Consider the following 26177-nt stretch of genomic DNA (forward strand, 5'->3'; position numbering starts at 1 on the left):
AAATTGAGTAATCATGTTTGGCACCACACAATTGTTAGGGCCAGTGCATGTGTGCATATGTGTGTCTATCACTCACTGGAGTGACAGTGTCAATGCATGTTTGCAGTACTATGTCTGTTGGTGTGTCTACATGCCTAATGTGCAGCTCTATCATATAAATGTCACACACAGAAATTTGTTGTTCCAAGTTTTGTACAGTGAGCAGACATTGAGCACATATCACCCTTCCATGTTTTACAGGTGGACCCGCCCCCATACAATTGGTGAAGGGGCTCGATTTGCGGACCCAGACGTATCCAGTAAGTGTTAATATGTTTGTCCTGTGTTGTGTTTGCAGCTGTTGTGTGATTGACTCCTGTGTGTTGGACTCATTGCAAGGAGTGATGTGCTGGCACGTGATCTGATATATCACTTGACTGGAGGTTGACATTTGTTCCATGTTCGAGTTGGACATTCTGTGGCGGAGAGTCATATATTGGTAATCGAGTGCTTAGGCATGGGCAGGTGAACTGGGTGATATGTTTCTACATGTATGCCAATAATTATTTTGGAGGTGGGCAGTGTCATGATTTATTCAGCAAGTCATACCTTGATTCACACAGACCAGTGATGCATAAGTTTAACCCAGAGACTTGAGCATCCCTGTTAGGTAATGAACATGTAGGACTGTATGGCTGACTTTCCGGCAGCATCTAGCTCCACATGTTGTACTCCATTTATGTGGCACTTGAGTGAAATGTCATAGGCGTGCATGCAGGTCAAGGCCAGATGGGTGCTTGCATCAATGTGCTTGATTTTGGAAAGTTGTCAGTGAGATGTAATGATGTTGACAATTGTCCACAATTAGAAAAAGTAGTGTTGATGTGATTGTCCAATGTTTGAGTCAATCCTAGTTGGCTGGCCTCCTTACCTGTGGTGGACTGACTAAACCCATGGACAGCTGTCAAAAGCTTCATGGCTGTCCTTGATGTTTGAAAGTATGTGTTGCACGTCCATCCTCCCTGAGGCACAGGGTTAGGGCTAGAAAATAAGTGTACCTAGGTGTGATGATCTCAGTGTAGATGACAGACATGTAAATCAAACATTCATGTGTTCCAAACTACAATGCCCCCTCATGATTGCCAACTGCATAGAGTCCAGGCAGTTCCATTTACAAATCACAGGTCTTGCGTGCCTTGATTGTCATCCAGAAGATAGTTATTAGTTGGCCTCCCACATGTGGAGTACTTGCAGCATTTGTTATGTGAGTAATAGCAGTACAAAGATGCACAGATCATTTAATTAAGTACACACCTTGTTGTGCATTGCTGTGCTGTTAGATAGTGGATGTGCAGGCTGCGTTGGTATGTAATTCCTCAGGGACATTCTATCATCTGTATTGTGATTTGGACAGTATGTGCTATTTTTGATTAAGTGTTAGAATATCATCTGTAGATGTATCACACAATGATGTCACTAATGTTTGGCTTTCTCTATTTTTACAGCTGCCAACATGAATGCCCAGGAGATACGGGAATTCCAGAGGCGGCCAGTGCGTTACTGCCACATAATCGATCTGGAGGCTGGGTTCCGCAATATGGCAGGTCGTTATCGCCATGAAGGAGCCACAGGGGTCTGGAGGTGATTTGCCCAAGGGGGGCCAGTATTGTCCACAACTGCCACCAGCACCACAGCTCACACCACAGTGGTGCCAGGAATGACAGCCACTGTAGCAGGTCCCTTGACTTCGTCTGCTCCGGGCCCACAAGCAGCGCCTCCTGTACCCCCCCCTCCAACCACGGCACCAGCACCAGCAATGGCATCTGCAAGTGGTACCCAGACAACCCCAGCTGCTGTGATAGACAATCTGGATTTTCAGACACTGAAATCTGACATGCAACAAATGTTGCAGAGGATGGGCAGGCTGCAGCAGGAGGTGTCCCACAATAGCAGGAGACTGCGGGGTCTGAAAAAGATCCTGCAGAGGGCCAAATTGTAACTTTTGGATCCTCACCTATGATTCCCTCCCCCCCCTCCTCTTTCCTTGTTCTTTTCTTTAGTGGGTTTAGGGGGCTTAGTGTTAGCTTAGAGTGGGGTTTTAGTTTAGTTATTTTTTTTGTGGGTGGGTGAGGGATGATGTTGGAGTTTATGTGTATATAAAAAATATATATATATATAAAAAAATTCAAAAACAAAATTACAAAAATATATATATTTGTTTAGAATAAGTCATTACAACATTGGCGGTAAAAGTCGCTTACCGCCGTGCAGAAGACTGCCAAAACACCGCTGCGGCAGCAGAATTCTGCCACAGCTATTATGACCCACATCTCGGAATCCGCCGAAATTCAGACACCCACACAAGACCGCCACACCAAAGGTCAGTGATAAACTGGCGAAAACAAAACCTCAACAGAAACACGCCCATGCTATCACGACACACGAATCCACGCGGCGGTCTTTCAACCGCGGTATTCCATTGGTGGTACACACCGCCGCGCTCAAAATACACACACATATACAAAACACCGCCACATTGGACAATTCCAAATACACACACCTGATACACATACAAACACCACTCCCACACATCCAACACAATATAAAATACACACCCACAAACCCCTACGACAAAAAATTAGAGACGAAGGCCAGATAGACAGAGAGCACAGCAACTGAGAACCCCATCACACAGAGGCACACAACACCATCATCCATACAACATTACACGCACAATATACCACACACCACTACACATCAGCACACACATCAACACTTACACCACCCAACACATCACCCACACCACCTCATGTCACGCCAAAGACACCCCAAGTTTTCCGAGGAGGAGCTCAGGGTCATGGTGGAGGAAATTCTACGGGTAGAGCCACAGCTATTTGGCTCACAGGTGCAGCACACCTCCATAGCCAGGAAGATGGAGCTATGGCAAAGAATCGTCGACAGGGTCAACGCTGTGGGACAGCATCCAAGAAATCGGGAGGACATCAGGAAGAGGTGGAACGACCTACGGGGGAAGGTGTGTTCTGTGGTCTCCAGGCACAACATCGCGGTACAGCGGACTGGCGGCGGACCCCCACCTCCTCCCCCACAACTAACAACATGGGAGGAGCAAATCTTGACCATCATGCATCCAGAGGGCCTTGGAGGAGTCGGTGGAGGAATGGACACTGGCAAGTTCAATCTCAACTATTATATCCCCCACCCTACCTGCATGCCATCACACAACCCCACCCTCACCCCCTCCCTTATCACTCCAACTCCTCACTAATGTACTCATAACACAAACCACCCATCCCAACACCAAGCCCCGCATGCAAAAACAAAGCATGGTCAGCCCTCACGAAAGCATGCTCACTGCACATACCCTAACCATCATCACACAAACCCACACACCGGAATGCTTGCACTGGGGTACACAAACACCCACCCATTGCACACCATTACTCACACACATGCACTAATCATGCTCTTATATCCCTGCAGGACCACTACGGAACGTCACCTCACCGGAGGGTCCAGACATCTCCACTCCACCCACAGAAGAGGCCCACAGTGACGACAGCAGCTCTGCCCTACTGGATCCAGATGACCAGCCCGAACCATTGTGGGCCTTGGGACAGTCGGTTCCCCTTGCACAGGCACAGCCCAACACTGACCTTCCACCCTCTAGTAACACCAGCAGAGCACCCACCCGGCAGGCCCATACCTCCCTACCCAGGACACGTCAATCAGCGGTGTGTCCACCACTACAGTGAACCCAGGATAACCCACCACCCCAACAACAACGGGGACCTGGGGGCAGTGGTAGTGGGCACACGGTCAAGGGGACGGAGGCACAGGAACACAGGGGAACTGGGAGGGCTGCTGTGCGACAGGGGGCAGACAGGCCAAGGGAACCCACTCTCCACAAGGCCCTCTCCTCCATCATGGGAGCATACCACCACTCCAAGGAGACGATGGCGACGGTCCTGGCCAAGTTTCAGGAGACCCAGCGCCTGCAGGACGAACTGTATTTGGGCTTCAGGGAGGAGCTCAGAACCATCAGCTCCGCCCTGGGCACCATCGTAGGGGTGCTGAAGGACATACAAAAGACCATGAGGAACACCGAGGCACTCCAAGGGGCGCCTGACACTAGCCAGGATGATGAACTGACCACCACCTCCGCCGGCGCTAGTGGACAGGACGCCCCGCAACAGGACCACCACACCAGCACCCTACCCCCTGCAGACGGACAACCACCACGCAAGCGGTCCCTGAGATCCAGGAACAGGACAGAGCAAGATGGCAAGACCCCCGCCAGGAAATGAGACCACCCTGATTGTCCTCCCACTGTCTCACTTTGATACCCTGTCCCGATTGGAACTGCCCCATCTCCACTTCCTATGCCCATATGGGCAGTGCACCTGTGTGACAAATGGACTGGACTCTGCCATGGACATTCCTCCACCGTCCCCATCACCATATCACTACCCCCCTCCATTTTTGAGCACTGAAATAAACACCCTTGAACCACAAAACAATCTGGAGTCAGTCTGTGATTTGGTAAATATGTATGATCAATGAAGGTGTGAACATGCTGTCCAATTTTATAGCCAACATACCTATGTCACACATCACAAGTCCTTGAAGGATGCAAGCACATGACACACGTTGCTAACCGCACCTGTGAAACCGTAATGGAAAGGTACAACTCAGTGAACAAATACTGCTATGAACTGACAGACAGGATAGAGGTAGAAGTGTGAAAGTGAATGTAATGGTAAAAAGAAAACTGTTCTCACCTGTGTGTCACTGGAAATATTGCTGTATGACTGACTCCCTGTTGTCTATGTCTTCTTCCTCAGCATCCTCCTCATGACTGTCCACAGGCTCCACAGGCTCCACAGCTGCCGCAATGCCGCCATCTGGACAATCCTCCTGCAGAAAAGGCACCTGGCGTCTCAAAGCAAGATTGTGAAGCATCGAGCAGGCGATGATGATCTGGCACACCTTCCTTGGTGAGTAGAATAGGGAACCACCTGTCATATGCAGGCACCTGAACCTGGCCTTCAGGAGACCGAAGGTGCGTTCGATCACCCTCCTAGTTTGCCCATGTGCCTCATTGTAGCGTTCCTCTGCCCTTGTCCTGGGATTCCTCACTGGGGTCAATAGCCAGGACAGGTTGGGGTAACCAGAGTCCCCCAATAGCCACACCCGGTGCCTCTGGAGTTGACCCATCATATAAGGGATGCTGCTACTGAGCAGGATGTAGGCGTCATGCACTGAGCCAGAGAACATAGCATTTACCTGGGAGATATACTGGTCTGCCAAACATACCATCTGTATATTCATGGAATGAAAACTCTTCCGGTTCCTGTACACCTGTTCACTCCTGTGGGGGGGGGACCAGAGCTACATGGGTCCCATCAATAGCACCTATGATGTTGGGGATATGTCCAAGGGCATAGAAGTCACCTTTCACTGTTGGCAAATCCTCCACCTGAGGGAAAACGATGTAGCTCCTTACGTGTTTCAGCAGGGCAGACAACACTCTGGACAACACGTTTGAAAACATAGGTTGGGACATCCCTGATGCCATGGCCACTGTTGTCTGAAATGATCCACTTGCAAGGAAATGGAGCACTGACAGCACCTGCACTGAGGGGGGATTCCTGTGGGATGGCGGATTGGTGACATCAGGTCTGGCTCCAACTTGGTACATAGTTCCTGGATAGTGGCACGGTCAAACCTGTAGGTGATGAGTAAATGTCGCTCCTCCATTGTCAACAGGTCCACCAGCGGTCGGTACAACGGAGGATTCCGCCATCTTCTCAAATGTCCAAGCTGACGGTGCCTAGGAAGGACAACAGCGACCACAGAGTCAACAAAATCCCAGGTATGTATCCACAGATACACAGAACACGACACCAAAGACAAAAATTATTCCTGTATGTGTGTCGAGTGTAGGCCCAGGTATGTGTAATGCAGTTGCAAATTAAGCCATGTGGACCCCTGAAATGGCGGCTGCCTGACCTCTAAACTGGGACAGTGGGATGTGAGGTAACTGCGCTGGCGTTGTACACCGTTGCAGTAGGCGGTCGTAGACCGCGGCGCAATGCTGCATTGGTTAACATTGGACCCTATGGGTCCCAGGAGCCAATGATGAAGTGCGCCGGCGGTGATGATACGCACCGCCGCGGACGTCACCGCCGCAGACTTGACCGCCATTTTCTATCTGTTCAATCACTGGATACCTGATCTTCTACAGGAAAGGACCTACACTGCAAGTGCTGCTGTGACCTCGGTCTGGAAGAGACAATGGCTGCTGCGTCTGGGGAACAGGCCCCTGCCTTCACTGCTCAGCAGTTGGAGAAGCTCGTGGATGGGGTCCTCCCCCAGTACACGCTACTCTACGGTCCTCCAGACCAACAGGTAAGTACACAGAGAGCACGTTGTATGGGCTATGCCTGGGTGGAGAGGGCTGGTTGTAAGACGGAAGGGGGCAGAGTGCAGTCAACATGAATGAGTGTGAAGGCATGTGCCACATGGCAAGGGCATGGATGGGGGCCACTCACTTCGACGGTGCAGTTGGTAATGACTTCTCTTCTTCCCCTGTACATGTCATGTAGGACTGCGCCCACCAGAAGAAGGGCATTTGGCGTGCCATTGCCAAGGACGTCCGGACCCTGGGGGTCCACCAGAGACGGGGCACCCACTGCCGTAAAAGATGGGAAGACATTCGCCGCTGGAGCAAGAAGACGGCGGAGGCTCAGCTGGGGATGGCCTCCAAACGTGGGAGGGGTGCCCGTCGCCCATGGCCCCCCTGATGTTCCGGATCCTGGCGGTGGCCTACCCTGAGTTGGATGGGCGCTTGAGGGCATCACAGCAGACACAAGGGGGTGAGTACACTATCATTCTGGGGACTTTGTGCGCAGTTGAGTGGTCTAGGTGTGGGAGGAGGGCTGTGGGTTTCCCTAGGCCAGGGTGACTTCCATAGGCTAGGCCCCTCCGTAATGCAGGCCATGTGGCACTCCACCCCACCGCAGTAGAGTGCCAAGTAAAGGTATACATGCCCATGTGGCTTCCATGTGTGCAGATCTCCACCATAGCCATGTAGGCCATATCCCAGGAATTGCATCTGTAGAGGCCAGGAGCACGGCTTAGTGCAGGGGGCTGCTGTGTCTGTATTGTCCGCCAACGGTAGCGGTATGCCATGCACTCAACCTGTCTTTCTTCTGTCGTCCCCCCCCCCCCTTTTCTGCTCTCCCTGTTCTTTTGTGCATCAGCATCATCAGGCGGAGGTACAGTGGCACCGGAGCACGAGGGAGCTGCATCCCTCATGGCCATGGAGGGCCACACCACGGACTCAGAATGCACCAGTGGGACGGAGGGCGAGGGGAGCTTCACGTCGGGCACCGGATCACCAAACAGCGACACGGACTCGTCCGCGGATGGGAGCTCCCATGTGGTGGCGGCACCATCTGTGCCCCACACTTCTAAAGGTACAGCCACCACCTCCCCTACCAGCACCGCCCTCCCAGCAGCCCCTCAGCGTTCGCCCCGTGCCCGCTCACCCAGGAGGGTGGGCATCACCTTCGCCCCAGGCACCTCAGGCCCTGCCCCTGTCACCCCTGCAGCCCTCAGTGAGGAGGCCATTGACCTCCTCAGGTCACTCACTGTTGGGCAGTCTACCATTGTGAATGCCATCCAGGGTGTAGAAAGGGAGTTGCAACACAGAAATGCATTCCTGGAGGGCATTCATTCCTGTCAGGCTGCCCTTCATCGAACCCTGCAATCTCTGGTCTCAGCACTGATGGCAGCCATTGTCCCTGTGTCTAGCCTCCCCCCTCCAACTTCCTCCACCCAGACCGAGTCCCCTGTACCCCAGCCTATCCCAAGCACACCAACAGACAAGTATGCACACACCTCAACACACAAAAGTAGCTCAGGCAAACATAGGCACCACACATCCCACAGGCACCCTCGCAAGCATCAGACACATACAGACACAGCAACATCCACTGCCTCCACTGTGTCCCCCTCCTCATTGTCTCCCTCCCAGTTTCGTCTACACTCTCACCTGCATGCACTACATCTACAGGCACTAGGACTCGCACCAGAACACCCAGCACCACACCACGCTCACCTGCACTCACCACCCCCACTCCCATTTACACGTCCCCTGTGTCCTCTCCCAGTGTGTCTGTGACATCCCCTCCCAAAGTACACAAACCCGGGCACCCACACACCCAACATCTATCTACCTCACGACAGCCTCCAGTACCTGCACCTGCACCCAAAACATCTAAAGTGACACCTCCTACAACCACCTCCTCTTCCTCCACTCCCAGACCCCCTCCAGCGACCCATCTCAGTGTTCGTCATAACCTCTCCCTCAGCAACGTTGACCTCTTTGCCCCCATCCCCACCCCTCCAATTCATAAGTCCTGTAGTAGCGCCTCAGCCAAAAAGACTCCAGTACCAGCGGTGCGTGTTACAGGTGTGTGGAGTGCACCTGTCACCAGGGCAGGCAGTGTGACACGGAGCCAAAGCACTGTCAGTCCACCCCCTGTAAAGCATCTAAAGTTGGAAAGTGGCCGACGGGACAGGGTGAAGACTTCGGGTGGAAAAACTGCTCACAAGGGTCCCAGGGGGATTGCAGAGTCAGCTGTGACTCCTCCAAAGGTGGTGAAGGGCCAGAGGAAGTCTGCACAGTCTGGTGAGTGCAGCACGGCGGAGAAGGGCACCATCCTCCTCGGCGGCCGGGGCGCCACCGCCAGCACTGTCGTCACTGGTCAGGAGACCACCGCCAGAGTCATTGCCCAGGAGGGCAGAAATCTCGTCATTGGTCAGGAGACCACCGCCAGAGTCATTGCCCAGGAGGGCACAAGTATCGTCACTGGTCAGGAGACCACCGCCGGAGTCAGTGCCCAGGAGGGCCCCTGCTGCCACAGCCCCGCTGGAAAATGAGGGACCGTCATGCCACACACCAATGCACAGGTCAGAGCCCGCCAATGCAAAGCACCACTGAACAAGGGAATCACCGCCATGGTGAAGACCGCTGAACAGGGCACAGCACCGCTGAAAAGGGCAGAGAACCGCTGAACAGATCAGAGCCCGCCATGGCAAAGCCCCGCTGAACAAGGGAATCACCACCATGGTGAAGACCGCTGAACAGGGCACAGCACCGCTGAACAGGGCAGAGAACCGCTGAACAGATCAGAGCCCGCCATGGCAAAGCACCGCTGACCAAGGGAATCACCGCCATGGTGAAGACCGCTGAACAGGGCACAGCACCACTGAACAGGGCAGAGAACCGCTGAACAGATCAGAGCCCACCACGGCAAAGCACCGCTGAACAAGGGAATCACCACCATGGTGAAGGGCAGAGAACCGCTGAACAGATCAGAGCCCGCCATGGCAAAGCACCGCTGAACAAGGGAATCACCGCCATGGTGAAGACCGCTGAATAGGGCACAGCACCGCTGAACAGGGCAGAAAACTGCTGAACAGATCAGAGACCGCCATGGCAAAGCACCGCTGAACAAGGAAACACCGCCACATCAAGCATCGTTATCCCATGTACAGCTGGGAGGTAAATGCAGTGTGGGCACCATTCCCCCTCCAGAACCAGTGGAGACTGTTATCCACTTGAGAGACTGTGGCTTTGCACTCCCCAGGATGGTACAGTGGGCAAGCCACCCACTGGAGACACTTGAGAGACAGTGGCTTTGCACACCCCAGGATGGTACAGTGGGCAAGCCACCCATTGTAGAGACTTGAGAGACTGTGGCTTTGCATTCCCCAGGATGGTACAGTCTGCAAACCACCCACTGTAGAGACTTGAGAGACTGTGACTTTGCACTCCCCAGGATGGTACAGTGGGCAACCCACCCACTGTATAGACTTGAGAGACTGTGGCTTTGCACTCCCCAGGTTTGTTCAGTGGGCAACCCACCCACTGTATAGACTTGAGAGACTGTGGCTTTGCAATCCCCAGGATTCATCAATGGGCATGGAGCCCCGTCGTGGATCTGGCGTGGTGCTGTAATCCGGCTGAGGTGCCCCCCGTTCCCTTCCCCCTGAGGTGCCTGTTGTATTTCGATCTGATGTCCCAGCAGTGTTCTCTCCGTTTGTGGACAGGTATCTCTTGTGGGCCCCGCCCATGCATTTTTGGACCAGTGGTGCACGGACATTGATATGTGCATACCTGCACTGCTTCTCGCAATGTATATACTTTTGAATGTGTATATATATATATATATGTATATATTTGGTAACTGTATTTTGATACATTACAATTTTTCGACTGATTTCCTTTGGTCTTTGCATTCTTCCGGGGGGGTTGTGGGTTGTTACTGTCATGTTTTGACATGCATAGCTGTGTGTGTTATAATGTGCAAGGGTGGGGGTGGGGGTGTTTCGTGTGTGTCCCCCTGACTTTTGCCTCCTCCCTCCCCTATGTCGTAGTTGCAGTACTCACCATTGTCTTCGCCGCCGCCTTTGCTGGTGTTCATAAATGAGCAGGAACACAAGGGCAGGAAGGATTTGTAATTCCGGATCCATGGTGTCCTCCTTCCTCGTGGAGTGTGTAGAAGGTGAGCGTTTTCCCATTGCAAAAGCTGTTTCTGCCGTGTTTTTATCCACGGTGAATCCGCCCCGGAAAAGGTGGCGGATTGGCGGGTTGTGATACTGTGGGCGGCACATTGTCTCCCGCCTGTCTGTTGGCGGTGACCACTGCGCTGTTTGTCTGTACCGCCGTGGCGGTCGGAGTGTTAAAGTGGCTGTCTATGTTGGCAGTTTTCGCCATGTTCATGATTCCCTTTTTTTGTCTGCCGGCCTGTTTGCAGTATTACCGCTGCTTTAACACCGTCCGCCAGGGTTGTAATGACCCCCTATGTGTTTAGGTTAGTACATGTTGTCCTACATGTGTCCTGTCAAATAAGGGGGGTGGGAGGTTGATGTTTAGAGTGTTTAGTTAAATGTGGTAAGTAAGTTTAGCTTAGGGTAGTTAGGGCCAGTTGTGGGTAATGTATAGTTAGGATAGGTTAGGTTAGTTAAGATTTTTCCCCTAGTTTAAGTTTCCTTCATTACTGTAAAATAAAGTTTTTAGGTACTCCTTTACAGTATGTGTCATATGTGTGGGGATCAGGGCCTTGGCATGGGTGTACAGTGTCAATTTAGCATTTGCATTTGTGTTCCATCCTGCATCAGAATCCCATTATTGACATGATTATTCCCAATTCCAAAGGAGCTGTCACATTGGCAGCTACAACAAAGCTACTTCTCTATGCATCAGCCATCCATTGCACCCACCACTCAAGGTTACTACGGTTCCCAATGTGTTGTAAAGGTTGGTGTGTTTTTAAATCTGTCATCGTTTGAGTCCTGTGTTGGAATCTTGGCCACTGTGGGACATCTGCCTGCAGCCTGATGTTCATGTGAACCCTGATAAGCTGGGTGATGTTATAATGTTATGAAGTTCTGTTATGAAGTTCTGTATACATAACTCACACCTATCATTTCTTACATTGTACTCCCAGGTTACATAATTGTCCATACACTTGTTGCACATCCTGCTGAATGGTGTGTGTGTGTGTGATTAAAGTTTATAGTCAGATGTCACATACATAAAGATTGTCTTGAAGGGAATGTTGGCCACATTAAGTTTCATCTTATACATACTTTGAGCAGACGTTGTCAGTTCTACACAGCATTATACTGTTTGATCTCATTTAACTTCAGAAATAAGCCTAAGGAAGCACAGATGATGATAAAATCCAGACCCCAGTGCATAGTTATCAGCCCACATTCTTTCTACACTGTTGTATTGACATTCTATGGCCATTGACATGTTACATACATTACAAATCTCCTACACAGTTGATGTGTCACATTACACAGAGACAAAGTGGTTGTGTAAGTGCTATTTATTTTAAAGTGCTGTAGTGCAATATTTACATAGTCCAGGATTGTAAGTCCATTAGTGTGACGCCTTCTATTGTGATGCAACACAATTGCAATGGTGAGGGACATGTCATTGGACATGCTGGGGTGAAGTGTCATTCAGTGCAGAGGAACATGAATTGCCTATGTGGTAGTGAGAGACAATTGCAGTGCATAGCGGTGTGCTGGAGAACAGTGCATGTTACCAACTGTAGCAAGACTGGCATGTTAACAAGCACAGGACCTAGGAAATCAGTGCCCATGTGGCATGGACTTGTGCTACCGGGTACTCCTACGGGTGAAGGTGATCTGTTCCACTTCTTCTTCTCCTGATGTGTGTGTTGTCTCCTCTGCCCTTGGTGGTGGTGGGTTTGAAGGGGCAACACACACTTCAGTGTTTGAAGACATGGAGTCAGAATTCCCAGTAGCTGCCAACTGTGGGGCTACAGAGGTCATTACTGCAGCAAGGAGGAGCTACTGGTTTATGCTGGAGTATAGCAGCTACATCACAGTCGTAGGCAGCCAGGTCGGCTCTGAGGGGGTCATGATTGCATTTGTGCACGCAGTGAAAGGTCTGGGATGCCAGGTATTGTGGCAACTCCAAAACTGCTGTGGTGAAATCCCTCACTCATTGTTGTAGTCCTTGCAGGAGGAATGGTAGCACTTGCACGGCTGCTGCCTGTTCTGCAGATGACATCATGCACATGCGCATCCCCTTAAGGCTGGCTGCCATATTTTGCATCACCACCCACACCTCCTTGGCCAGCTCCCACTGTACTCCCACTACTGTCCTTTCAAAGGTGGTACAAGTGTCCTCAGAGTCCTGAGCTGGGTTGGAGCTGGCAGGTCGTACTATTGGGGTGGTGGGTGTGTCCCCTGTGATGGCTGCTGCATCTGTACTCCTCCTTGCGACTGAAGGTGGGGTCTGGAGGGTTCCAAGGACATCTTGGAGGGTCTTCTGGCTAATGTTTGTCAGCTTGTCATCCATGTCATCAGGGAAGTCCAGGACAGGCATATCCACAGGAGAGCCATCGTCCTCTGCAATGAGATATTTTACAATTAGTGTGTCTGTGTTGTGGCAGTTGAAATGTGACGTTACTGACTTCCTATTAGTGAGACATTGTAATCTTGGTTCCTGTTCATTGTTCCTGTTATTAATGTTAGCATTCTCACAGGCCTATGCCCCACCTGCATGTCACATGTAGTGTGGGCAGTTTGGCAAATTGTCTGCGTCACATCGTCTAGGTGAAGGTTCTGGCCAAATTGTAACCCTCCAACTACTTCCATTAGCATGGTAAGGCCTTGCAATGGCTGTGGGTGCTCTGATGCCACTTGCACTACACTTAACAATATGGGACTGACCCAGTCTCTGGTATTTCACATACACCTATATGTTGCTGAGACCAAGCACATACTATGTATAGCATTGGCATGGCACAATACAGGTGTCAGCATTGGTAGTGTGTCATGCTGCTGTTGGGGAATGTGCGCTACATTGGATTGCAGTGATGGGCCTGGCAGTGTTCCATTTCCTCTTATGACTGTGTGGGTGTGTTTCACTAGCTAGACACATATGTCCACCCCCTCAATGCTGTTGTCTTAGCAGTATGACATTTGGGATGTTGCAAGGTGGTATTGTAGCTTTTGTAACACAGGCACAGGGTAGAAAATGGAATGTGCAGCATGGGTATGACATTACTGCTGTGTACTTCATAATGTAACAATACCTGATGTTTATTGCGCCTATAGACATGAGCATTTAACAGGATTTACACTTTGTTAGGAATAACAGGGGATTGATAACGTCATCATCCTGAACCTTCTATTTTGGGTGCGTTTGATTTATGGGCACCTAACTGCCATTTGCTACTTGACCAGCACACACAGCACAGGTGGTAGTGGCAACTGTTGTCAGTTGTACATGCCACTTGCGGATATGGCCTGAGACTGGAAATTGGGCCCTAGTTCATGTTGTGACAATACCAGGTGTCGTGTGACAGCAGGCCAGTTTTAAGTTGTACCCTACCCTCCTGGACTGACTTTGCCTTTCCAACATCCTTGGCATGGCGGAGCACCCCCATGCAAAGGTTGTTGGTGTAGTGTTGTGCTGTGCCCCTGGTTTCCCCTGCACAGCCCATGCACCCGTGCCATGCCCCTCTGCCCTTTCCACTGCCTGATTTTCAGGGTAGACATGCATTGTGTAGTAGGTATGTCCCCCCTTGTTTGCAGTTAACATTTAGGCATTTTTGTCCCCATGCAACTTACTCTGCATCTGTGTTGTTTCCTGGTAGTCTGCGCTGTCCTGTCCTTGAATCCCTGTGACGATATCCTCTGGGATGACGGCTGCCACCATCTCCTCCATCTGGTCCAGGGCCTCTTGCAGTGCTGCCTTCCTGTTCCTTGACATTTTTTCCTTGATCCCGGGCCTGCAGTCATGCCAGCGTTTCTTGCACTCAGTGACTGTTCTCCGTAATTATGCCACACTGTTTATCTTGTCAACAATGTGTTGCCAAATTGCCTCTCTCCTCCCAATTGGCAATTTTGAGGTGACAAAAAGTTGATGCTGGTGTTCCATCACCTATTTCACCAGTATTTCCTGCTCCTCTGCATTGAAACAACACTTCCTTTCCTTCTTCTCCCTCTCCTGGGCCTTGTCTGGGTCCTCCTGGCTGAATCCTGGTCGATTAGGGTCTTCCTGGGGTCTCTCCTGGCTTCTGGGATCCATTTTGGGGCCCCTTTGCACATTTTGTTGTGCTTGCGCTGCTTTTTGACGCTATTGCGGGCAAAAATGCTGCGTATCCAGTTTGCGACGTCGTAACCCGGATTAAAGTCATTTTCTCCACGTTAACGACGTTTTGCTTTACGGTGTAGCGCAATGGTTAGAGTAAAAAATAATGACTCTAACCTGTGGTTTGTGCCATGGAGCATCAAAGTATAAATTTGATGCCCGGGTGGTGCAAAGAAATGGCGTTAGCAGGCATTAAACTTTTTGACGCAAAACTGCTTCGCGCAGTTTTGCATCAAAAAGTATAAATATGTCCCTTAGATTTTTCTCTAATAGATCTACTGTGTTGTAGAAGGAGAAAAGGAAACATGGGGCCAGATGTATGAAAATTTTTGGCACTCGCAAATGGTACGAATCGCAAAATTCGGCTGTTTGCGAGTGCAAAAACGTGGTCTGCGATGCATGAAAGGCATTCGCAGACCAAAAATAAGAAATCGCGAAAATTTTGATTTTTTGCGTTGCAACCTGGTTTTGCAAGTCGCATTTTGCGATTCGGTATTTCCAGTAGGAAATTGCGAGGCACAAATTGCGAGTCGCAAAATCCAAGTCGCAAAGAGATGCATCAAAAAATCGCAAATTGCGATTTTTCGCAGAATGGCATTTTGCACATGCAACCTATATAAAGAGGCCCAGAATGCCTCAGACTCTTTTCCTCAAAGGCTGCACTCTATGTCATGGCGAGGAGGATGAGGATCTTGGCAGGTTTGAGGAGAGGGAGGAGGAGACAGGAGCGCATTTTCAGAGTGCGCATTACACTTTTTAACCTGACAGAGGAGGAAATATATGAGAGGTATAGGTTGAACTCAGCCATGATACTTGATCTGATAGCTGAGCTACAACCCATAGAGAAGCGCAGAACACTAAGGACTCACAGCATACCCACCCATGTGCAGGTATTCTGCTCCCTCCATCTACACGCCTCAGGGAGCTGTCAAGGGGTCATAGCAGCAGCTGGAGGGGTCTCACAGAGTACCCTCTCCAGATTTTTCAATGCATTTATCAACGCCATGCTGAGCAAACTACACCAGTACATCAGATTCCCCCACACCCCACAGGAAATACAGCATACAAAAATAGAATTTTACCAGATAGCACAGTTCCCCCACGTCCTAGGTGCCATAGATGGGACACATGTGGCAATCTGTCCACCATCAGCCACAGAGTATGTGTACCGCAACCGGAAATACCAACATTCAATGAATATACAGGTGATATGCAATGCTTCCTACATCATAACTGATCTCGTGGCCAGATACCCAGGGAGCACACATGATTCGTACATCTTTCGCCATAGTGGCATACACACAAGACTGCTAGCTGGGGAGTTTGGAGAAGGATATCTACTAGGTATTGTCCCTCTATACAATGGCGCATTGATGGCGTGCTGATGTCAGATGGCTCACTTACTCATCATACCCTCTGTCCCTTCCAGGAGACAGTGCCTACGCAGTGCGCACCTACATGATGACGCCCTACCTCAATCCTGCAACACCCGCTGAACGGAGATACAATGCAGCACACAGGGCGACCCGCAACGTGGTGGAGCGCACATTTGGACTGCTGAAGAGTTGCTTCCGGTGCCTCCACAAAAGTGGAGGGCACTACAGTACACTCCAGAGACCACATGTAGAATAGTGGCTACTTGTGCAATCTTGCACAATATAGCTACCACCAGGGGCATACCTGTAGAAATATGTGATACTGAATCTGATGAGGATGATGATCCCATACCACCCCTACAGCCAGCAGACAGGACCAGTGCAGCAGAGGGAAGGCAAAGGCGTGCTGACATCTCACACAACCATTTCAGACGTAAGTATGAATGACACAAATCCACTGACAACTGTACCTGTAGTGAAATAAATGTATTACCTTAAGTCAGGTAATGTTCGTTCGACGAATTGCAAAAAAATATTAAGTGAAAAACTAGAAACAATGAACGACCTGAGTAATGCACTATTACGTCATAGTGAAAACATAACTCCACTGGCAGCTACAGTCATTTTTTGCGGCCACGAACACCACGTGGGTGCCCAGTTACCTCACTGGCACCTCTATTGTCCGCCTCAGTGGCAGTGCTGTGCCTGGCACTGCGCCGTCTGGTGTCCAATGCTGGTACAGCTACACTGCTGAGGCTGGAACTGTGGAACTGTCCTCTGTGTCCCCCAGTGCAAGCTCACTAGGTGTGGCTGACCTCTGTCCCATTATGTTATCGATCACGTTGGTGATCTGTACAAGTCCGTTCGCAACATCCCTGCTGTGTGCTGCCTCCACTTGTGCAGCCACTGCACGATGTGCCATCAGTGATGTTGCATTTGCCACCCTGTTCACAGAACGACAGAAGCCGCCAAACATGTTCATAAATCTGCGCTTCTGTCTGCGGTGGCTCACCCTCTCATGGCGCAGCTCCTGGCATAGTTCACGCACAGCACATGTGAGCTCTCTGGTGTCCTGTGATGCCTGCACCTGTCCCTCATGCAGCAGTTCTATTTTGGAATTGAGGGACTCAAGCTGGCGATGCAGGCCCCCCATGTTGGTGTTATGTTGCCGCAAATTCTTTTGTAATCCAAGGATCCTTTTATTTTGTAGGCGCTGCTGCTGCAACATAGCAACTTCCAGCCCACCAAAGAAGGAGGGACCCTCATCTGCCTCATGCTGCTGTGCACCAGAATTTGTCGCCATCCTGCGGGGTGCTGTGGTCTGCTGACAACTGGCCTCCTGCATCTGGCTGCGCCTGCCTGTTGTTGACGGGGAAATTGGCCCTTCCTGCTGTTTCTCTGAGTCTTGGCTGAGCTCTGGCAGTGGCAGTGCCCTGGGCCTGCGTCGGACAGGCGCAATGGTGAGAGACACACTTGTGTTGGACTCAGAGGCTGGATGGGTGTCAGTCTCGCCTACGCTGGCTGATGCTGTGGCTGCTGGGCCTTGCCCACCTGCAACGACAATATGCAGCATGTCAGTTCTGTTTGTTACAATTACTGTCACACACTGGTAATAAAGGTACAAGTACTTCTCCTCACTGTGTTGTGGGTGTTGTGTTCCTCTGGGTGTCGCTCTACTTAAATGCATTGTAAGTGCTACTTTCAGCTATGGGTTGTGGACTGCCACTCCCATAATGCACTGTTGTGCTCCTTCTAAGATGTGGACTGGACTACTTCTCACAATGTTTAACATTACTTGCTAATTCCTAAGGGGCTTTTGTGCATACACATATGGGGTTACAATTCAATATTGCACTTACCTTGGCTGGTACTTGGTGTGCCGGAGATGTCTATCTCCGTGACCCCTGTCACAGCTTCAGGGAGGAGTGTCGACTCCACTAGGACCTCTAATGGGGTGGATGGTGCCTCTGTGGGTGGACCACCTCCTGTGCCCCTGGCCTCCTGCAGTCTTCTTGCCACCCTTTCCTTCGCACTGGACCGCAGGTCATACCACCTCTTTTTTATCTTGTCGACCGAGCGCTGTGCCACTCTAATTGCGCAGATTTTGGATTGTATATCTGCCCAGAGTCTTCTTTTCTCACTCTCTGGCACCTGGAGTGAGCTTTTGCCAAAAAGGCGGTCATGGCTCCTGACCACCTCCTCTGTCAGCACCTCAAGCTCTTGCTCGCTGAATTTGAGCTTCCTCTTTCTCTCTCCCTTCTCCTTTCCTTGAGCTGAGGTGTTCATCCTTGCTCAGGTGTGCTGCCTCCTTCAGAGTGCTGCTCTGTGTGGCTGGGCTGCTCTATCTCTGGATGCTGGTTTGGGTGTGGCACCTGAAACTGCCTGGGATGACTCACTTCCTGCTTGTGATGTCATCAGGCTCCTCCAGGTGTGCTTTTTCAAAATTTCTTGCAATTTGTGATTTTTTATCGGTAAAAAATCGCAATTTGCGAAAATGCTAATTGCGATTCGGTAAATGGGCCTCGCAAACCACAAATAGCGATTTTTAAGAAATCGCTATTTGCGATTCGCAGGGCCATTTTTTCATACATATGGCCCAAAGTTAGCTATTCCTTCTCTGCAAATACCAAAACCAAGAAAGGGAAGGACCTCTTTCCAAATGACAAAAGAAAGGACCAATGGTTAACTATTAAAGGATCAGCAATACCCAAGCTCCAGGGAAACAAGAAGTAAGAAGATGGTCTACGGTCCAGTGCCCATGTTTGTGGTAGTGAAGCCGATCTTTTACCCTTTATTGTTTGGAGTCAATTTTTTATCAGCTCCATCGAAGTACATGCTTCTTTCTGCAACAACCACCATTGCAATATGAGGTGTGGAAAGGGTCATGCGCACAGCATTACTGACCCAACATTTAGAGAAATGTAATATGGTGTCTGTTTCTTCACAGGTAAGGTGTAGGTCGCATAACAGTAATACTGAGGTCATAATATTTAGAGAAGACGAAGATGAAGACAGAGAGTTAAGAGGAGGTCAAACACATCACATTACTTGCATCTTCAACGCGACTATTTTCCTGTGGCGATAATCTGGTGTGCAGCCCATCTCCGGGTTAAAAGTATCAGTAGATCACCTGACATAAGAGAGTAAAATAACTCATACAATTTACTATCCGGTAACCATAGAAATAAACTGTTAATTTTGAAGCTCGAAGCAGAGAGCCTGTAGCTGATTGCCCAAATAAAACAATAGGATATTAAACATATGCTGGTCATTATCTTGTCATGTAGTATAAAATGTCGAGCCAGAACTATTTTCCTACTGTTGCTGAATTTGTATGGAAGTTTACAACAAATTAATAGTTCTGAAACTGAGAAAAAAGGCCATACTGGTATTTAGCAAGAGATGTGTGAGGAAAAAGCCCTAAACTGCAGATTTAATCGTGTCTGCAGTAACTGTGATAGGTGTCAAGGCGTCTCGAATCTCATCCTCACACCCCGTATAATGGAAATCGTCTTTCTCCAGCAGTATTGGATGAGATACGCAAGAAGACATGATCTCTACCAAGTACAGGTTAAATAATTTTACACTAAATAATGCAATTATTACCCCTTTTCAGAACCTGTTCAGTGCAAAAGTGGACTGGCAGGTGCAAAACTGACAGTAGCGCTGACCACTGGGTGTAAACATCGTGAAGTGTATCATACTGAAGCACCTATACCATGTCAGACTCTGACTCTTTGAGACTGTCCACTTTCCACGTGTACAAGGATAATGCTCTCCTGAGTAGTAAAAGCATCAGCAAAGCCTATATGTCTGGCTCGCATTTTCATTTATAAACGAAACTAATAGCTTTTGATTGCACAAATGCATTTTTCCTTTTAGCATTGCAAGGTTGCTCCCAATAATGGAATTGAGGGGAAAGAATCCACCATTCAGCCATAGATTATCTGTTCTGTGTCACACTGGCCCTCGGACTGACTTCTTGCATCATTATTTTGCTTATTGTTAAATATTTTACTTGCATCTTGATTGTGAATGCGACATCACCAGCTCATTGTTTCATTCATTAACACAGTCAGCAAATAAATGTTCTAATAAACAATCTAAACAATACCACCACTTTCCTATTTCAGTTAATTAGCCGAATTCGTCACACTAAAATAATTCGTGCATCAATTCTTTTTTCATACAAGGCACTCATTCTAAAATAGGGTGTATATGGAAAAGCCCTACTTTTCGGGAAAAGGCGGGCTCCTGCGTGTAATATCTTCTTTCCGTTCTACTGACGGCATCAGGCTTTCCTTATTTAAGTAACGTTCTTGGATTGTTCTCACAAAATCCAGTGTAATATTATTGTCCATATATTTAGAATGTACTCATCAGTTAATAATCTGACGCTCTGCGTCTACTTCTTCTTTGGGATTCATACTCATGAGGTCTCCATCTGGACTGTGACCCAATAGACGCCATTTGGACATTCCAGAAAGGAAAGGACAGATTACCTCTTGATTCCTTTAAACTATGACATAGTCAAGATTCTGGTCCAGCCACAAAATTAAGACAGATAAATGTTAGAGATGCAGGTTCTTTAGAACATATGTTTTTTCCCTGTAAACTGTTGAAACCCTTTTGGAATAGAATACAATATTTTGTCCAGGACATTTTTGAAATATATTTTAGGATGGACCTCGTGACGGTTGTGCTCGGAGTCTTTGCAAACCCATTATCTTCCTCCCTATCAACTCAAAACTCAATACTCCCTGGCCTATTTTTAGCCATAGGTGCTAAAGTGGCTCTATAGGAGTGGAAATCAAAATCTCTGATTTCATTTAAAAAAATGGTGGTCTATGCTCTGTGGAGCTGGAAGGACTAATAAGATAATGTACAGGAAGTTACACCTATTTTGCACTCCAGTACAACTATGGGTTACTATCTATGAATACATAGAGAAATCCAAACCCCTGTAGTTAGCATTATGCTACTCGCTCTTTAGTTCTACTGCTGCTATTCTATGACTGGGACCACTCTTTCCACCTCACAGACACCACTAGATAAATAAGAGAACCATCACGTTTTGTTCAGTCGTAGCATCCTGGCACACTTGCTCAACAGACCATTTCCCCTTCTCCACCAAAATACCTCTTTTCGTTTCTGTTAGTTTCTCCCTGTCTTTTCTTAATCCAGTATGGACATCTAATTGGACAGCACGTTCTTTTAGTCATCGGTGGACTACTCTTGCCTTATTTGAGATGTGTAATATAGTTTAATGTCATTATAACTCAAGTATCTGCTCTTAGTAATCTATCTTATGTTTTACATAAGCATTGTTATATGTTGCAAGATCAAATTACTTTCACGCTCCAATGTTTGTTTATCGTCTTCAAGTGTCGTTTTTTTATATACCTCCAATAAGTAAAGTGACTCTATAGGAGTGGAAATCAAAATCTCTGATTTCATTTAAAAAAATGGTGGTCTATGCTCTGTGGAGCTGGAAGGACTAATAAGATAATGTACAAGAAGTTACACCTATTTTGCACTCCAATACAACTATGGGATACTATCTATGAATACATAGAGAAATCCAAACCCCTGTATTTAACATTATACTACTCGCTCTGTAATTCTACTGTTGCTTTTCTATGACTGGGACCACTCTTTCCACCTCACAGACACCACTAGATAAATAAGAGAACCATTACGTCTCGTCCAGCCGTAGCATCCTGCTGGAGTCTTTCAATCCGAATCTGATGAACCACCCAAGAGAGAGACCCTAAATAGCCCTGAAAGGGGGATTGGTCATCTTGCTCAGTGACCACCTATCAGGAGGGGGGTCTGACATCACCTGCTGGCACTGGCCACTCAGATGCTCCCAGAGTTCTCGGCCAACTTTGAAACCAAGATGCCAAAACCCAGGGACCCCCTGGAGGAGCTCTGAGCACCACCCCTGGGGTGGTGATTAAGAGAGGAGTGGCCACTCCCCTTTCCTTTGTCCAGTTTTGCAACAGATCAGGGACTGGAGGTCCCTGAACTGGTGTAGACTGGTTTATGCAAGGAGGGCACCAAATGTGCCTTCAAAGCATTTCCAGTGGCTTGGGGAGGCTAAACCTCCTAAGCATGTAACACCTAGTTTCAAAGGGAGGGGGTGAAACACCCCTCTCCCAAAGGAAATCCTTTGTTCTGCCTTCCTGGGTTTGAGCTTCTCATGCAACAGGAGGGCAGAAACCTGTCTGGGAGATGGTACCAGCTTGGGCTGCCTGGAAACCGTCAGAAGGCTGAAATGGCAATACTGGGGGTCCTCTAAGGAGCCCACAGAGTGCATGGAATCATACAACCAATGCCCTCAAAATCCTTGGGGTATGATTCCAACATGTTTGCTACCAACATGCCTATGTTCGGAGTTACCATTATGTAGCTGGACATAGGTAGTGACCTATGTCCAAGTACTAGTGTTAAATGGCGTCCCCGCACTCATGGAGTCTGGGAAAAAGGGCCTGGAGTTTGTGTGGGCACCTCTGCTAGTGCAGGGGTGCCCTCACACACAGGTACTTTGCACCCTGCCCTCTGGGCTAGAAGGCCTGCCATAGGGTGACTTAGAAGTGACCTGGTGTAGTGAAAAATGTCAGGGAAAGGGTGCTTGCACCTTTTCACACAGGCTGCAATAGCAGTCCTGTAGAAGCCTTTGCATGGACTCCCTATGAGTGTCAAAATATATGCTGCAGCCCATAGGGATCCCCTGGACTCACAATGCCCTGGGAACCTAGGTACCATATACTAGGGACTAATAAGGGGGCACCAGTGTATCATTGTGGGCGAAATACAGAATTTTGGGACAGAGACCATAATCACTGGGGTCTTGGTTAGCAGGATCCCAGTGAACACAGTCAAGCACACTGACATCAGGCAGAAAAAGGGGGTAATCACGCCAAGAAAGAGTGTACTTTCCTACAGTCTTGTTTTAAGCGACCTTATTATGAGTTAAAGTGCAAAAGATGTATATACATGCTCGCTTGAAGTGCCAAAGAGGTTCTTACAAAAACCCTTAATAAAACAAGATGATAAAGCTGAATGAAAACACATAGGTGGTCATTATGAACCTGGCGGTATTATAACCGCAGGGCCAAAACGACGGGAGCACCGACAACAGGGTGGCGGTGCCTCCCAGCGTATTTTGACCGCGGCGGTAGCGCTGCGGTCGCACCGCCGGGCCGGCGGTTTACCGCCACAATGGCCCCGGCGGATATAATCCGCCAGGGCAGCGCTGCCCTGGGGATTACGACCCCCCTACCGCCAGCCTGTCTCTTGCGGTTTGCACCGCCAGGAAGAGGCTGGTGGTAAGGTGTGTCCTGGGGCCCCTGGGGGCCCCTGCACTGCCCATGCAACTGGCATGGGCAGTGCAGGGGCCCCCTAACAGGGCCCCGGCCAGCTTTTCACTGTCTGCATAGCAGACAGTGAAAAGCGCGACGGGTGCAACTGCACCCGTCGCACGGCCGCAACACCGCCGGCTCCATTAGGAGCCGGCTCCTATGTTGCGGCCTCATTCCCGCTGGGCCAGCGGGAATGTCATAATGGGGGCCGCGTGAGTGCGGCCGCATTGGCGGCCGCATGGCGGTTACCGCCTGGCAGGCGGCAGTAGCCGCCCGCCAAGGTCGTTATGACCCCCATAATGTCTCCACTACCATAGTTTATAGTTCCATTGGTCAAAATACAATATGCCAAATTAAGTCAATTGAGTTACAAGTTTATTCTAAGTGTTTAGGAGGCTGGCCTGGTTTGTAGTGGGTACCTAAAGTACTTACTCCTTATACCAGGTCCAGTTATCCCTTATTATTGAAACGTGTTCTAGCAGCTTAGGCTCTGTAGGGGTAGCTCTAGCAGAGCAGCTAAGACTGAACTGGGAGACATGCAAAGCTCTTAAAATACCACTATAGTCACACAGTACTTCTACACAATAAAAGAAAATACTCAGTGTTACCAAAAATAAAGGTACTTTATTTTAGTGACACAAGGCCAAAAATATATTAGCGGCAATACTCCTTCTGGAGGTACGTATTATACACAGTATATACACTAGTAACCAAAATCAGGCAAGTAAACAGTCATCAAATAGTGCAAACAGTGAAAAACACAATAGATTGCAATGGTTCTAGGAGCAACACAAACCATATACTAAAATAGTGGAATACGAAGGTCGGATTCCCCCCTAGGCAAGTGTAGTGTGTAGAGGGGCACTGGGAGTGTAAGAAAACACCAAAGGTCAGTAAAGTACCTCAACCCAGAGACCAGGAAAGCAGGAGTAAAGTACAGCAAGTTTCCTCAGAACACAGTAGAACTCATGATGAAGAATTATGCAAGAGCCAAGCAAGACTGAAAGCAACCAATGATGGATTCCTAGACCTGAAGATGAAGAGTACAGGAAGAACAGGAGGCCCTGCCCACCTGGAAGAAGGTGCAAAAGTGGATTCTCCAGTTGAAAGAAAAGTACAGAAATGCACCAAAGAAGACAGCTGTGGGTTCCTGCTTGGTGCAAAAGATGTCCCACTTCGAGTTGTTGGAGGCAGGCTGTTTGCATTGCTGAATTCCACCAACAAGCCTTGGTTCACGCAAGAATCCATTTTACAGCAAAGAGGAGCTGCCCGGACCCAGGAGAGACCTGAGGGTCTCAACTCAGACTGACAAGACAGAGGGGGCTCGCAGCAATTCAGAGAACCCTCAGAAGACCAGGCAGCATCCACTGGAGTCCCAGGACACAGGGACAAAGGAATTGCAAAGTGCAGTAATTGCAGCACTACACAGAAGGAACCCACGCCGCCGGAGAACAACTCAGAGAGCTGTGCGTTGCAGGATAGAGTGCTGGGGACCTGGGCTACGCTATGCATGAAGAACTTTTGGAAGAAGTGCAAAGAAGCCCAAGGAGTTGCAGAAGACGCGATGCACAGGGGTACTGTCTGGCACGGGAAGGCAAGCTCTTACCTCCACCAAATTTGGACAGCTGGACCTTTGGACAGTCAGGATCACTTTGGTCTACCACCTGTGTTCCAGGGATCATGCTCGTTGACAGGAGAGGAGTCCCAGAGTAAAGGTTGTAATCGCAGAGAGGTGCCTGCTGAAGCAGGGAAGTGACTTCGTCACTCCACAGGAGATTCCTTTGGTTCTTCTGGTGCAAGGTGAAGACAGGCAGTCCTCAGAGTGTGCACACCTTGGAAACTGTTGCAGTTGCTGGCTGGAGCTGAAGTTGCAGGTCACAGTAGCCTTCCTGGATACTTTGTTGCAGTTACATTGGTTCCTGGAGCAGTCTGCGGTTGATCCGAGGGTCAGACGCTGAAGCAGAGGATGCAGAGGACTCCTGGTGGAGTCTAGCAAACCAAATCTCAGGAAACACCCAGAGGAGAGACCCTAAATAGCACTGAGAGGGGGATTGACTACCTACCCTGGTATCACCTCTCAGGAGGGGATCTCTGACGTCAACTGCTGACACTGGCCACTCAGATGCTCCCATAGGGTCCCCACTCCTTGGAATCCACAATGTCTAACGCCAGGGATACTCTAGAGGAGCTCTGGGCACCACCTCTGGGGTGGTGATGGACAGGGTAGTGGCCACTCCCCTTTCCTTTGTCCAGTTTGTGCCAGAGCAGGGATTGGGGGTCCCTGAACCGGTGTAAACTGGATTATGCAAGGAGGGCACAGTTTGTGCCCTTAAAAGCATTTCCAGAGGCACTGGGATGATACCCCTCCCATGCCTGTAACACCTATTTCCAATGGGAGAGGGTGTAACACCCCTCTCCTAAAGGAAATGCATTGCTCTGCCTTCCTGGGATTGAGCTGCTAAATCCCCAGGAGGGCAGAAACCTGTCTGTGAGGTGGCAGCAGCTGGGGCTGCAGTGGAAACCCGAGAGAGCTGGTTTGGCAGCACTGGAAGTCCATGGTGGAGCCCCCAGGGTGCATGGAATTGACCCCACACTACCACATTTGGATTGGGGGTTCAATTTCACAATCTTAGTCACTTCACATGGCCACATTCGGAGTTACCATTGTGAAGCTACATATATGTTTTGACATATGTAGTGCACGCTTATATTGGTGTCCCCGCACTC

This window comes from Pleurodeles waltl, chromosome 1_2 (genome assembly GCF_031143425.1).
Source record: "Pleurodeles waltl isolate 20211129_DDA chromosome 1_2, aPleWal1.hap1.20221129, whole genome shotgun sequence".
Taxonomy (NCBI): domain Eukaryota; kingdom Metazoa; phylum Chordata; class Amphibia; order Caudata; family Salamandridae; genus Pleurodeles; species Pleurodeles waltl.